Source organism: Pipistrellus hanaki, assembly GCF_964339955.1.
Source record: "Pipistrellus hanaki genome assembly, chromosome: X".
Lineage (NCBI taxonomy): Eukaryota > Metazoa > Chordata > Mammalia > Chiroptera > Vespertilionidae > Pipistrellus > Pipistrellus hanaki.
Window position 1 is genome coordinate 102,169,482 of NC_140524.1, and position 14,399 is coordinate 102,183,880.

At 41.1% G+C, this 14,399-nt stretch overlaps 1 protein-coding gene across 3 annotated transcripts in view; it reads left to right on the plus strand.

Annotated features, from left to right (window-relative positions):
- Positions 1-14,399, plus strand: part of MID1 (midline 1) — a 328,347-nt gene that overhangs the window by 167,817 nt on the left and 146,131 nt on the right. Inside the window, exon 1 of one of the 3 annotated variants that reach the window (XM_084870017.1) lies at positions 13,326-13,585. The exons of 1 other annotated variant lie outside the window; for it this stretch is intronic. The gene's annotated coding sequence lies outside the window, so the exon portion shown is untranslated. Of the gene's footprint in view, positions 1-13,325; positions 13,586-14,399 lie in introns of those variants that run through there. One more of the 3 variants, XM_084870019.1, reaches the window with a different exon arrangement.

Consider the following 14,399-nt stretch of genomic DNA (forward strand, 5'->3'; position numbering starts at 1 on the left):
TTTTAAAGGGAACTTTAAAATGATGCCTGCTTTGTTCTGATTTTCTCAACAAAAGCTTCACCGTATCTGTGCATTCCATGGGAGGAAGAACACGGGCTGTCCACCCAAAATAGAGCTGGAGAAAGTGAGGCACGGGTGGAAATTGGGTCATGTCATGATTACAAGTGAAGCTACATAAACACATTGCATGTTTTTATTGTTTTAGTAATTGCCTGATCATAGTGCAGGTTATGATTTTTGAGCATTTACTGTGTGCTGTGTCTTCATAGTTCTGCGGTTAAGAGCATGTTTTCAGGGGCCAGTCAGCCTGAATGCACAAACCACAATCTGTAGCCCTCTAGTTAAGTGAGCTTAGCAAGTCTCATTGCCTCTGTGCCTCTATTTTCTCCCCTAGAAAATGGGGATAATAATATTCTCATAGGATTAAAGGAGAATTAAATGTGCTCACAAGTGTGTGGCATCTAGTAAGCACTCAGTGAATGTTAAATGATATTTTAAAACAAATCGCTGGGTTCAAACCACAATAACTGAGGGAGAATAAGCAGCTAAGCCATATTCACACAGTTGCTAAGTGATTAACTTTATATTTGGATTCAGGCTGGTTTTGGGATTGGTACTCCAAGCCACAGCGCTATACTGCATTGATTGGGATTAATAAATCAAGTATTTATGGCCAATTTTCCCCATGTATGTGTAAACATATCCCTAGACCTTCTTTTTATCTGGATGATTTTATAGTGTCTGTGACAACTCCTCCCACAGGAGACTGAGGCCCCTCCTGCTAAGCACAGGTGAGTTCATGCTCAAAGACATGGCTCCCTGATGGCTTCGGGGGATGGGTTATTTAGGAGGAAGATCTTTAGTCATGGTGGCTAAAGGAGGTGGGGCCATGGCTCTACTGATTGGTTGGGGCCAGGATAGGGTGTAGTCAATCATTGTGTCAAGTCCTGATGTCAGATAAGGCATTGCTCTGTCTGGTTTTCCTGAGTGTATGGTCTGTAGGGTAGACCAGCTTTCATGGGCCTGGGATTGAAACACACTGAAGTCAAGATGTTATCTTTAGTTGGAGTGAAATTCTATTTCTGTGGTCAAAGACCTGAGGCTTTGTTCCTAAGATAGTTGGATGCTGACCAGAATGTAATGTCATAAGCACTTAATGACTAAGGAAGAGAGTGGATGGACAGAAAGAAGAAAGGGTCATGCTAAATAAATGGAGTTCCTGCATGGTTCTATCTCCACCCAGCAGCTACAATTAACTTTAAAAAGTCAACTGGTTGTTTTCATTTTGTGGCTTCAAAGCCTCCAAGTCTCCCCCACCTAACTCTGACAAATACCCAAAACTCTTCCAGTGATCTACTAGACCCTACATGACCTGCAAACACACACACACACACACACACACACACACGCTCCTGGGACCTCAGTTCCTACTTACTCACTCATAGGCATCTTGTTCTCTGGCCCTAGAGCTTCTGCAATTTTTGTTCCCTCTGCCTGGGTGACTCTGCCCTATCCATTGCAGTAGCTGAAAGTCTTGCTTACTCACTTCCTTACAACCCTGCTGCAATGTCACCCTATAAAATACCAACTTCCCTACCCCTCCCCAACACTCCCTGCCCCCTCATCATCCGACCCACTTTGCATTTACTTGTTGATTTGTTTGTCTATCTCCACCAGAAGGTATGCTCATGATGGAAACCCTTGGCAATTCATGGCACATAGCAAGCTCTCAATAAATACTTTTTGAAGGAGTGATTATCCATTCCAGCATGAGAAAGTTATACCACCACATCTTGGTTAGCATGAGGTTAAGGTATGAGAACTTCTTAGCCATTTTTTTTAAGGAAACACTTATCTTTACACTTGAGATCTTTGGATACTCTGGAAATGATGAAAATCAATTCATAGAGACCTACAAATATCTATAGTTTGTTAATGAAATCAATGACTAAATCACTGATTCACCCATTAGCTTGGAGGAAGGAAGAAATCTCCATAGGCTGCATTTCTAACTGAAAATGAATCACAGAAATGGATTCCATTGGTAAAGCCATTCAGAAATTCTGAATGGAGAAGGGAACCCTCATTCACAGTCCAAAAGAAATGGTTCTAAAGTCCACATTTTTTTCTACATAGCACAACAGTGAGGCCTTTTTCACAAGGATTACCCCATCAATAGGCATATGTGTGTTTTTCCCCCACCACCTACCGATGATTAGATGAACACAAACCAGATTTGGAGAACCATTAAAAGTAAATAAAAAGGATTGAAGTGCTTCAGTTTTCAAATGTAATAGGAAACGAGTAGTCTATCTTGAAGGTGCAGTGTGAGATACTTGGGCAGTAGATTGACATTGGGGGTTTCAGAACCAAATCAGAACCTGAGTGATAAATCCCAAAGGGCCCTATATGAGGCCCAGGGGATGAGGGAGCATTGTAGCGAGTCATGAGTGTTTTGGGTTTTGATGCTTTTTTCTAAAAGAGCTGCATCTGGATGAGAGTGACAGCACCACATGCTAAAAAGACCATGGGCTTTGGAGTCAGAGAGATGGGTTACATTTCCTGATACAAACCATGAACTTGCTGCATCTTCCAGATGGCCTAATGTATCACTGGTCCATGAAGGTATGGGATTCCTCTCATAGCTTCCCATCCCGTGCAGCACAAATACCTCCTGTTGGGTTTTATTTTATTAAATAGCACATCTCTCTAGTGCAGGTTTCCACTTTTTAATTTAAGCTTTAACTAAGACTTCTTGGAGTATGGTACATCATCTGGTTTTGAATTTCTTTAATTGGGTTAGATTACTTTGTCCAGTTAAAGATAAGAATCACCAATTAGTTGGTTTCTAAAGAGGACCATAACAAAATTATATTTTCCCCAAGTGGATACAGTTTAGGAGAAATATTAGTAGGGCTTTTGATACAAGGCTATGAATAAGAGTACAGTTATATTGTTTATTGTATGATGTTATTGCAATCACTCATTAAAATAACTTTAAACAGCAGAACTACTTATTAAATAAACTACAGAGGAAATACAAGCCCTTTCTTTTGTAAATTAATAAATTAAAAGAGAAATAAAATGAAGCCTCGCTGAAACTGGTTTGGCTCAATGGATAGAGCATCGGCCTGTGGACTGAAAGGTCCCAGGTTCGATCCCAGTCAAGGGCATGTACTGTGGTTGCGGGCACATCCCCAGTAGGGGGTGTGCAAGAGGCAGCTGATCGATGATTCTCTCTCATCAATGTTTCTAACTCTCTATCCCTCTCTCCTCCTCTCCGTAAAAAAATCAATAAAATATATTTTTAAAAAAATGAAGCCTCATTTGAATGCAGTTTCTCAGACATTTAGAGCTCTTTAACGAACATGGAGGAAGCTAAGGCACTGATATTAAAGGTTTGCATTTTTTTCTTTGCCAGGACTCATTATATTTGTCTTGCATCTTGCACCAGGAGAATAGCACAGGAAAGCCTAGCTCAGTATGTGTGAATTTCCATAGTGGCACCCAGCAGAGGAGAAGCTCATCATGAGCCATATAGTTATAAGGAAATAAAGACAAATATTATTTCCTTGGCTATTAAAGTATAAAACACCCTGACTTGTGTCTACTAAAGGAAAGAGACATATAAACCTTAATTCTGAGATACTTTTTAAATATATATACTTTATTTATTGATTTTTTACAGAGAGGAGGGGAAAGGGATAAAGAGTTAGAAACATCGATGAGAGAGAAACATCGATCAGCTGCCTCCTGCACACCCCCTTCTGGGAGTGTGCCCACAACCAAGGTACATGCCCTTGACCGGAATCGAACCTGGGACCCTTCAGTCTGCAGGCCGACGCTCTATCCACTGAGCCAAACCAGTTAGGGCCTGAGATACTTTTTATCTTTACCAGCATCTTATGTCCAAGTATAAATATTATGCATGAAGTGGGAGAGTGTTTTTACTAATCAGCAAAGAAATACAGCCATTTCAGCAATCTTTCTGTATGTTTGAGAAGGACCAATCTAAAGGATGAAGCATTATCATTTTATAGCAAGGAGTGCAAATCCTATTCAAAGCTTTTTTTAAATTAAAATTTCTGTTCACCTTCTGTCCATGTGATTATAAGTGAACCAACCTGACTTGCTTATTTCTAGCATATATAAACTGATATCTGATTCACAAAATTTAAGATTTTAATCTCTTAAGAAGAATTTAAAAGTCAGCTATGGGCCTTAAAATATTAAATGTTTGAGAGACTAATCCTTTCATATATCAGAAGAATAAGAAAGATAAAAGAATTAGGATAAAGAGTAAAATGGTAATAATATGAAGAACAGTAACCAGCTAGTCCTAACTATACTGAAACCCACGTACACAAAAGAATTTAAATCAAGAATAATGCCAATAAGGAATAAGAAGAAAATGGAGTCTTTGGTTAGTCTAATGAATTATTAAAGCATCTAGAATGTAGAATTTTTGGATTAAGGCTGTCTAATAACTATTTCTCACTACACATGGCAAATCAGTCATAAGCTGAGCAAATTAAATCTGTGATCGAGAAGAGGAAATGCCAATCACATCGTTTGTTCATGACATAGTGACATTACACTTGGGGTCTAGAATGGGCCCATCAGGCATGTAACTTCTCTAATGCTCTATCCTGACTCTTTGGTCAATTGTGGGGCAGGTAATCATAAAATACTGCAAGTTTACAGGAAGTGGGTTTAAGGATGAGAAGTTGATTTCATAACCAATGCATATATTTTATTTTAAATAAATTTAAATTTTTTAACTGTATTTTACTTTTCAACTAACTAGCTATTCAATATTATTATTATTATTATTATTATTATTATTTTGTTTCTGGTGTACAACACAGTGGTTAAACAACTATATAATTTAGGAAATGACTCTCCCCTATAATTCTAATACCCACTTGGCACCATACCTTGTTATTACACTATTATTAACTATATTTGTTATGCTGTACTTTACATCCCTGTGACTATTTTATAACTACCAATTTGTACTTCTTTTTTTTTTAAGAGGTAATTTTTTAAAATATATTTTATTGATTTTTTTACAGAGAGGAAGGGAGAGAGATAGAGAGCTAGAAACATTGATGAGAGAGAAATATCGACCAGCTGCCTCCTGTACACCCCCTACCGGGGATGTGCCCGCAACCAATGTCCAGGCCCTTGACCGGAATCGAACTTGGGACCTTTCAGTCCGCAGTCCGACGCTCTACCAACCACTGAGCCAAACCGGCTTCGGCTAATTTGTACTTCTTAATCCCTTCACCTTTATCAGCCCGAAAGACCCTTTCAAACTAGCAGCCCCATTTTTTCTCTTTATTTATGGTTTTCTTTGTTTTGTTTGTTCATTTGTTTTATTCTTTAGATTTCACAGATAAATGAAATCATATGGTATCTGACTTTCTCTATGTGACTTATTTCACTTAGCATAATATCCTCTAAATCCACCATGTTGTTAAAAATTGTAAAATTTCATTTTTAATGGCTGAGTAATATTCCATTATATATATCTCACCACTTTTGTCCACTTGTTTATTGATGGATACTTGGGTTGCTTCCACATCTTAGCTATCCTATCCAATAAAAAGGTAATATGCAAATTCTTCACTCCATCACAGAGATGGTGGCGCCCATAGCCACAAGATGCCAGCTCCCAGTCCTCTCAGCCCCGCCAGAGTCCCCCAGTCCCACAGGGGCGGCCACTGAGAGTGGGCAGCGTGAGCGGCCTGGCGGAATGTTTGCTTTGTTGCCGTGGCGACAAGGCAAGTGTTCCACGCTCAGCCATGGATGGGTCTCTGGGCTGAGGAGAGACTCTGGGCAGTGGGCACAGAGCGGCCAGGCCCCACAAAGAGCTACTGGTGCATGGATTCGTGCACAGGACTACTAATTGTAAATAATGTTGCATATATCTTTTATTTAAAATTAGTGTTTTAGATTTCTTCTGATAAATACCCCTAACTGTAAATGCTGAGTCATAAAATAGGTCTATTTTTAATTTTTTGAGGAACCTCTATGCTATTTTTCATAATGGCTGCACCATTTTGTAATCCTACCAACAGTACACTAGGGTTCCCTTTTCTCCACATCTTTACCAACCCTTGTTAATTTATTGATGATAGCAATTCTGACAGATGTGAGGTGATGTCTCATTGTAATTTTAGTTTGTATTTCTCTAATGAATAGTGACATTGAGCATCTTTTCATGTGTCTATTGGCCATCTGTATTTCATCTTTGGAGAATTGTCTATTCAGGTCTTCTGGCCATTTTTTAATATGATTGTTTGGGGTTTGTTTGTTTTTTAGGGTTGATTAGTATGGTTACTTAAAAATTTTATCTTCCCTGATGAGATATATCAAGAAAAAATATATTAAGAGTGATGTCCCTCCCTGGATAGTTTGGCTCAGTGGATAGAGTATCAGCCTGCAGACTGAAGGATCCTGGGTTCGATTCCAGTCAAGGGCACATGCCCAGGTTGTGGTCTCAATCCCCAATATGAGGGATGCAGGAGGCAGCCAATTGATTATACTCTCTCCATCATTGATGTTTCTGTATCTCCCTTTCCCTTTCTGTCTAAAATCAATACAAATAAAAAATATATAAAAGGTGATATCAGAGTTTACTGCTTGTTTTTTTCTTGGAGTTTTATGGTTTCAAGTCTTACATTTAAGTCTTGAATTCATTTTCAGTTTATTCTTATATATTGTAAGAAGGTGGTGTAGTTTTATTTTATTTATTGCATGTATTTGTTCAACTTCCCCAACACCATTTATTGAATAGTCTGTTTTCACTCCATTTTATGTTTTTGCCTCCTTTGTCATATATTAATTGGCCATATAGGCATAGGTTTATTTCTATTCTGTTCATTTATCTACATGCCTTTTTATGCCAGTACCAATATAGCTTGATATCAGGTAGCATGATCACTCCAACTTTCTTCTTCTTTCTCTAGATTGCTGTGGCTCTTCAGGTTCTTTTGTTGTTCCTTAGACAAATGTTAGGATTATTTCAAGTTCAGTTAAAAGTGCCATTGGAATTTTGATAGGGATTTCAATGAATCTTTAATTACTTTGGGTAGTATGGACATTTTATTGGTGTTATTTTTTCTTATCCATGAGTACAGTTTATGCTTCCATTTATTTGTATCTTCAATTTCTTTCTTCAGTGAATTTTCTAAGTACAAATCTTTTACCTCCTTGGTTAAAGTTTAAACCCTAGGTCTTTTTTTAATGCAACTGTAAATGGAATTGTTTTCTTAATGTGTCTGACAGTTCATTATTGCTGAATAAAAATGTAACCAATTTCTGAATATTAAATTTGAATCCTTCTAGTTTACTAAATTAATTGATCACTTCTAGTATTTTTAGTGGAATCTTCAGGGTTCTTTATATATAGTATCTGCAATTAATGCAGTTTTACTTCTTCCATTCCAATTGGATATCTTGTATTTCTTTTTTTGTATGATTGCTGTGGTAGGGCTTCCAATTCTATGTTAAATAAGAGTGGTGAAAGTAGACAAGGACCCTGTCTTATTCCTGATCTTAAGGAAAATGCTTTTAGCTTTTTCCTGTTTAGTATGATGTTTTCTGTGAGTTTGTCATGTAGAGAGAGCTTTTATTATGTTCAGGTATGCTTTCTTTGTTCCCACTTTGCTGAGAGTTTTTATTATAAATGGGTGGTTGGCTTTCGCCAAATGCTTTTCCTGCATCTATTAATATGATCATATTATTTTTATCCTTCATTTTGTTTATGTGGTGTATCACACTAATGCATTTGTGGATCCCAGGAATAAATCCCATGTGATCATTTTATGATCTTTTTAATATATTGCTGAATTCAGTTTGCTAATATTTTGTTGAGGACTTTTGCATCTATGTTCATCAGGGAAGTTGTCCTATAATTTCCTTTTCATTTTTCTTTTTTTGGAGTTTATTTTGGTCTGGTTCTGGAATAGAGATAATTGATGTAGCCTTATAAAATGAGTTTGGGAGCCAATCTTCTTGAATGTTTTGGAATAGTTTAAGGATAGTTGTTAATTTTCTTTAAATGTTTGATGAAATTCACCTGTGAAGCCATCTGGTTCAGGACTTTTATTTGTTGGGAGTTTTTTTTATTATTGATTTGATTTCATTGATAGTAAGCGGTCTGTTCAGATTTTCTGTTTCTTCTTGATTCAGTCTTGGAAGATTTATGTTTCTAGGAATTTACCCATTTCTTCTAGATTGTCCAATTTGTTGGCATATAGTTTTTTTGTAACATTTTCTTATAATCCTTAGTATTTCTGTGGTCTCAGTTGTCACTTCTCTTTCATTTCTCATTTTATGTATTTGGGTCTTCTCTCTTTGTCTTTTGATGAGTCTGGCTAAAGGTTGATTGATCTTATTTATCTTTTCAAAGAACCAGCTCGTGGTTTCATTGATCTTCTATATTATTTGTTTAGATTCTATTGTTTATTCCCACTATGATCTTTATTCTTTCCTTCCTTCTACTTACTTTGAGCTTTGTTTGTTATTCTTTTTCTAATTCCTTTAGGTGTAAGATTAGATTGGTTGGTTTTTTTGTTTGTTTGTTTTTTTTTTTTTTTTTTTTGAGACTTCTCATTTCTTTCTCTCTTTTTTTCTTTCTTCTTTTAAATGAGACTTCTCATTTCTTGAGATAGGCCTGTATTGCTATAAATTCCCTCCTGTGACTGCTTTTGCCTGGATCCTATGATCATCCTATTGTGATCAAAAAGCACTTACCTCTTTAATGCTATCTTCCTCATCGTCACCCCACATCCTTCCAATATAATTTTATCAGTTAGGAATTGGTTCATCTAGTAACACAAATTTCAAAACATTGGCTCAAACAAATTAGCAGTTTATTTTTCAGAAGTTGTATAGTGTCATCAAGTGTCATACAGTATATGATTCAGAAATTGAAGAATCAATCTTGGAAGGTAGGATATTGTGTTGACATGAAGCAGAAAGTTCAGCTGGGAGTGTAGGGAATATTTGACAGTGGGAGAAGTATACTAAAACCATTGCTAAGGCATACATAAACCTTTACCAGATTAAGAGGGAAATGATGAAGGATCAGCCATATTTAATTGATAAACAAAAGCTAGAAAATGTCAAAAGATTTCACCTCTAAAAGCATAGGATTATTTAATAGTAAGTTAAAATTAAAATTTTAAATGATGTGACTTGTTTTAATTCTTAATTTTCAAGTGAGAATCCATTTCCAGCTTCAGATGGAAGCTGTGATATCATATGGTGGGAGGGGCAAGAGAGCTCTCTGGGGTCTCTCTTATAAGGGCACTAATCCCAATCATGAGGGATCTATCCTCATGATCTCATCACACCTCAAAGACACTATCTTCTAATACCATCCCATTGAGCGTTAGCATTACAATATAAGGATTTTGGTGGTGGTGGGGGGGGGGGGGTTTCAAACATTCAGTCCATAATTTGCCCACTGCCCACTGAAAAATCTTAGGCTTAGAGATGTCAATTGGTCTATCTGCGGTAGGTCCATAAGCTAGTTTACTGGCCACATCAACACTGGAAATGGACTCCAAATTATATTTGCCATCCCTGCCTCTGGTATGCCACATTGCTTTCATTAACCAACTGAAAAAAAACAACCTAACTTAATGAGTACTTATACTCAGTGAGTAGAAATGTGTTTCTTTTTTGTGACATCCTATAAAAATTATATGTGGGATTTCCTTTCTCTTCTAAGCAGGGACTTGGTTTTGTTGTCAACTTAAATTACCTTCACTAATCACCTCAAATACAATATTCCTCAAATTTTCCTCTGCCACCATAAGTATAAACAACTGGGTTTCTGGAACCTCTTAAGGAGAATCAACATACTCTTTTCAGAGCCCCCAAAGGACCGTACACTTGCACCAGGCACACTGTTCAGGTGGCTGAGTAGGCAACTTCAATGATTGTGATGACGTGTCCTGACACATATTTCAATAAACTATCCGAAGAATCTGATACCGTTTCTATCTTTGTATAAACACTACTTCCAGATGTGTTGAACTACTAGAGCACTGAGACGGGACACAGGTACTGCTTGTTGTCCCCTAAGGTGTCCATCCATGTTCAGGAGAGCCTGGCCAGGACCACCTGCCCAGAGACCTGTGTTGTGTTTGTTGTGGAGGTCTGCTTATAACCAAACTTGGACATAACTGCACAGGTTTATCGTTTAGGCTGTTTGTGTGTGTGTGTGTGTGTGTGTGTGTGTGTTTTATAGCTGATCTGTCAAGACTACCCTATCCCTTCAGCTCACATTTGCAAATGCTGTTAATCACCGACTGGGAAACAGAAATCCCTTCCTTTGGTGAATTTGTTTACTCTGCTTCCAATAAATGGATCTAATCCTTATTGAATGGACACCCCCCGGACCATTTATTTAATTAGAAATATTTTTAGACTATATTTATTGGTAAATGAAAAGAACTTCATGAATTTGCACGGATTATTTTTCTTAGGAGTTTACTGCATAATTTCTGGATACAGTTTATTTTACAATAAAAATCCCAAACACTAACTTTGATTCCTGGCGCAGCCATTTATAAGGATAAAACCTTGGTTTATCTATTTTGCCTAAATGACGCGGTCTTTTCATGTTAGCCTAGCAGCTGTGATGTCCACTTTTTAGTATCTTGGTGGAGATTAAAAGGTGCACGTTTGTGAAGTGCCTGACGAAAGGCTTGGTTCATAGTAGGTACTCATGAGTGGTGTTTTCTAGGACATCACCATAGCGTTTTTTCCTTATGTATTAGGAGAAGATGGTAGAGATAACCATCATCAGTCACTGTGCCCTTTCATGTGCCCACAGGAGATTATCATAAATATTCCTCCTAGAGAGCTTGTAATCTATAGCTGATAAGATGTATAATATGTAGACACAAAAGTGTGTGATGCCTTCAGATAAAAACATAGCAAATGCCTCACAATGATGCCCATGCAACTGAGGCTCTGTTTTAGAAGGCTGGTCTCTTCTCTTTCACTCTCACCTGGATGTGGCTCAGATGTGGGAGCGTTGGGATACGAGAGGGCATTATGCTTATTGTTCTCATAAACACAGAATAGACGGACTGAGTGATGGTAAGAAGTTTACCTTAGTTGTCTAATTTTCCAACAGAAGGCTTTTCCCTTTTTATTTTTATATTTTTAAAATATATTTTATTGATTTTTTACAAAGAGGAAGGGAGAGAGATAGAGAGTTAGAAACATCAAGGAGAGAGAAACATCCATCAGCTGCCTCCTGCACACCCCCCACTGGGGATGTGCCGGCAACCAAGGTACATGCCCTTGATCGGAATCGAACCAGGGACCCTTCAGTCGCAGGCCGACGCTCTATCCACTGAGCCACATCGGTTTTGGCTCTTTTCCCTTTTTAAATGTAGCAATGGCAGCAGTTTGATTGGTTTCCAGGGAAGCGGCACTTTGCATTTTGTTTTCTTTTCACACGTGGTTGCTGAGCACCTACTGCACAGGAGGGCCAGTGAAAGTGGCTGGGGACACTAAGATGAAGAGGACACCATTCCCTTGAGAATCGTATAGGTTGGAGGAGAGACAGAGCCCTGGATATGAAAGCACAGGACAGCATGGCAGGGAGACAGCATGGTTTGCTCAAGCTGGTGCTTCCCATCTCCTGACTCAGCACAGCTCTTCCCAACTCGTGTTCAGTGTCCTCACTGGGGGGAAAGGAGGCAATTTACAACATGGGTACTGGCAAAAGCTATACATTTTGGCTTTTTCCCCCTTGAGAACTGGTTGTTAAACATTTACCAGCACACCACCGGGTGCCTGCAAACTGCTCTATGGCACAGAGGAGGGAAGAGATTAATTTGTGCTGGGGTGTTTGAGGAAACCACAAGAGTGCTGACATTTGACCTTGTGGTATGGCGGGGGGAGGGGGGATGGGGGGGAGGGTAGAGGAGAGGGAAAATGGGGGAGACTTGGGAAGGGCACGGTAAATGCAGGTGGCAATCCCAGTTCATATTTACCTTTGAGGCGATGACAGCAGAAGGCAAATGCAGTGCCGAGAAGCTTCTATTGATAAGGCAATAAAGAGATGTGCCTTGGGATTAAGCTCTGGCACTGCACAACCCAACCACAGACAATGACCTGACCCTAAATGTCAATAGTGCGGAGGTGGAAGAACCCTGGCCTCGGTCAGAGTGAAGAGTTCTGAAGTCAGTGCCAGAAGAGGACTGGTCAGCTTGGGACAGATGGGGGGGGGGGGGGGGAGGAGGTGACGACCTCCAGGCCCAGGTATTGGGCTGCCAGGTTGTCTGTCACAGACCTGGTCAGAGTCCCCATCCACTGAACCCATGCAGGTGGCACTCCTGAAGCTGCCAATTCCTTATTTGCTAAGTTGGTTTTTTTCTCTCTGATACCAAACATTTTGCCATATTTATTGAGTTATTCTCACAAAATGTTGGCCACTTCTTGCGGGGAAAACATGCCACCAGTAACCTGTGCTCCGCCCGCACTCTTTTGAAACCCGAACGTTAGATTTGCAAATCGCATCGGCTACGAGTTGAATAAAGTTATTGTTTATATGGAGGGAAGAAAGCAAACTTGGGACATTCTTTTTAAGTCTGGGCTTCAGTTTCTAAGCAGCCGGGGAGTTAGCTTCCCTCCTCTTCTCGCTGAGACCGTGTTAAGTTCTCCAGATCAACCCTGCAGGGAAGGCGATACTTTTTCTTAACCAAACATCAGTGTTTATGTTACTAATAACAAGTTTGTTACCTAGAATGATGCCTCGGGTCCTCAAAAGGAAAAGGTGCTGGTTCATTTGCTGCGTTTCAACAGGTCCGTGTGCAGGTTGCGTTGAGCTCTTTCCTAGATGGATGTGCCTTCCATCGCTCTGGAAACGAGGCAGGTGACACCTCCTCCCTTGATTGCTCATTTCCGTTCAGGTTTCTACCTGACCGTTTGGTTTCCTCCTCAGAGTCTGCAATAGCAGGACTCCAGGTGCAATAGAGCGGGCCCTGAGGGCTGCACTTTCCTGATGAACCAATCCCGCCCTCCCAATGCTTTGTGTCCTTAGGAAGCTCTTAAAGGCGTGGCCCTGAGGTCCTAAGCTGGCCCAGAGCTGAGAGATAAGCATAGAACCCATCTTTGGCCTGGGGCGCTTCGGCCACTGTTTCCAGCTGCCTCCAGGCATTTAAATCCTGCCTGGGCTCTATCCTTGGGAGGCGGTCCCTCTGGCTCCCAGGCCCCGCCCCTGCGTCCTGATTGGCCGGGCTCCTCCGGGGCCCACGCCGCCCGCCTACGACGGCTCTGAGACCTGATTTGAAATAAGAGCCAGGCGGTCCTCGCTGCCCCGCCGCCGACTTTTCATAGGCTGCGGGAGCGGAGCCTGAGAAACTTGACATTGCCTCGGGCGGAGAGCATGTAGCAACAGATCAAAGGAAAAGCGGAAGAAAACGTGCTCTTCGCAGCCCGGAGCGCCCCGAGTTGCTTTTGTCTCGCGTTCCCCCTCGGAGGACCCAGCGTGGGCTGCGAGGCAGCTCGCTCCCTGCCGATGGGTCATGGGATTCTCAACATGAGGCAGGTAGGTGCCGGGGCCGCACAGGCGGCTGGGGGTGGGGGGGCAGCTCGGGGTCCCGGGATGTCCCCCGCTGCGCCGGCTGCATGAGCAGATGCCTGGCGGGGAGGTCCGCTGGGCGCAGACCGGGCTGCATTTTCCTAAGGGAACCGAGAGGCAAAGTTTCTGAGATGCGCCCCCTCCCAGCCCTCCGGCTCCCCCTCGCTCACCCTTCCTGCTTTTCCTCTCCTGGTGCTCAGTGATGTCAGGCGGTCATTGTAAGGGGCTTAGAAGCGGTTTGTAGAATATGTAAATCACCGCCAGTGTGCAGTCCCCGGAGTGTATTGTGCCAGGATCCACCCCGAGCTGTTCAGCCTCCGTCCTGCGCTCTGGGTTGGAATAAAGACAGCGGAATATCCTGAAAAAGAATTACACGGGGGCCCTTATCTCATTCTGGCCCCCCTCTCAGCCCTCACCGGTTTTATGGCCAAGAAAGGAGCACAGACAGTTCCTTCCAGAAGAACGCAGACTTGCTCCTCTGTCCTGGCAGTTTGGAAACCCCGCTGGGTCCGGACCGGAGAGGACACCCCTGAAAGCAGGGAACTGAGAACGCCCCGGGGGGCTGCCTCAGCGAGTCTTTGAGGCGAATTCTACACCAGCAGCCCGGGGCGTGCGGATAAAATCCCTTGCCCTCGCTGGTTTGGCTCAGTGAAAATCCCTTATCAGCCGGGGCGGAGGCTTACGGCTCTGCCATTAAGGAAAAGAAAGAGTGGGCGCTGGAGGCTAGGAGAAGGGTGTCATTTACAACCCAGCCACAGTTATGGGAGAATCCTGTGTCAAT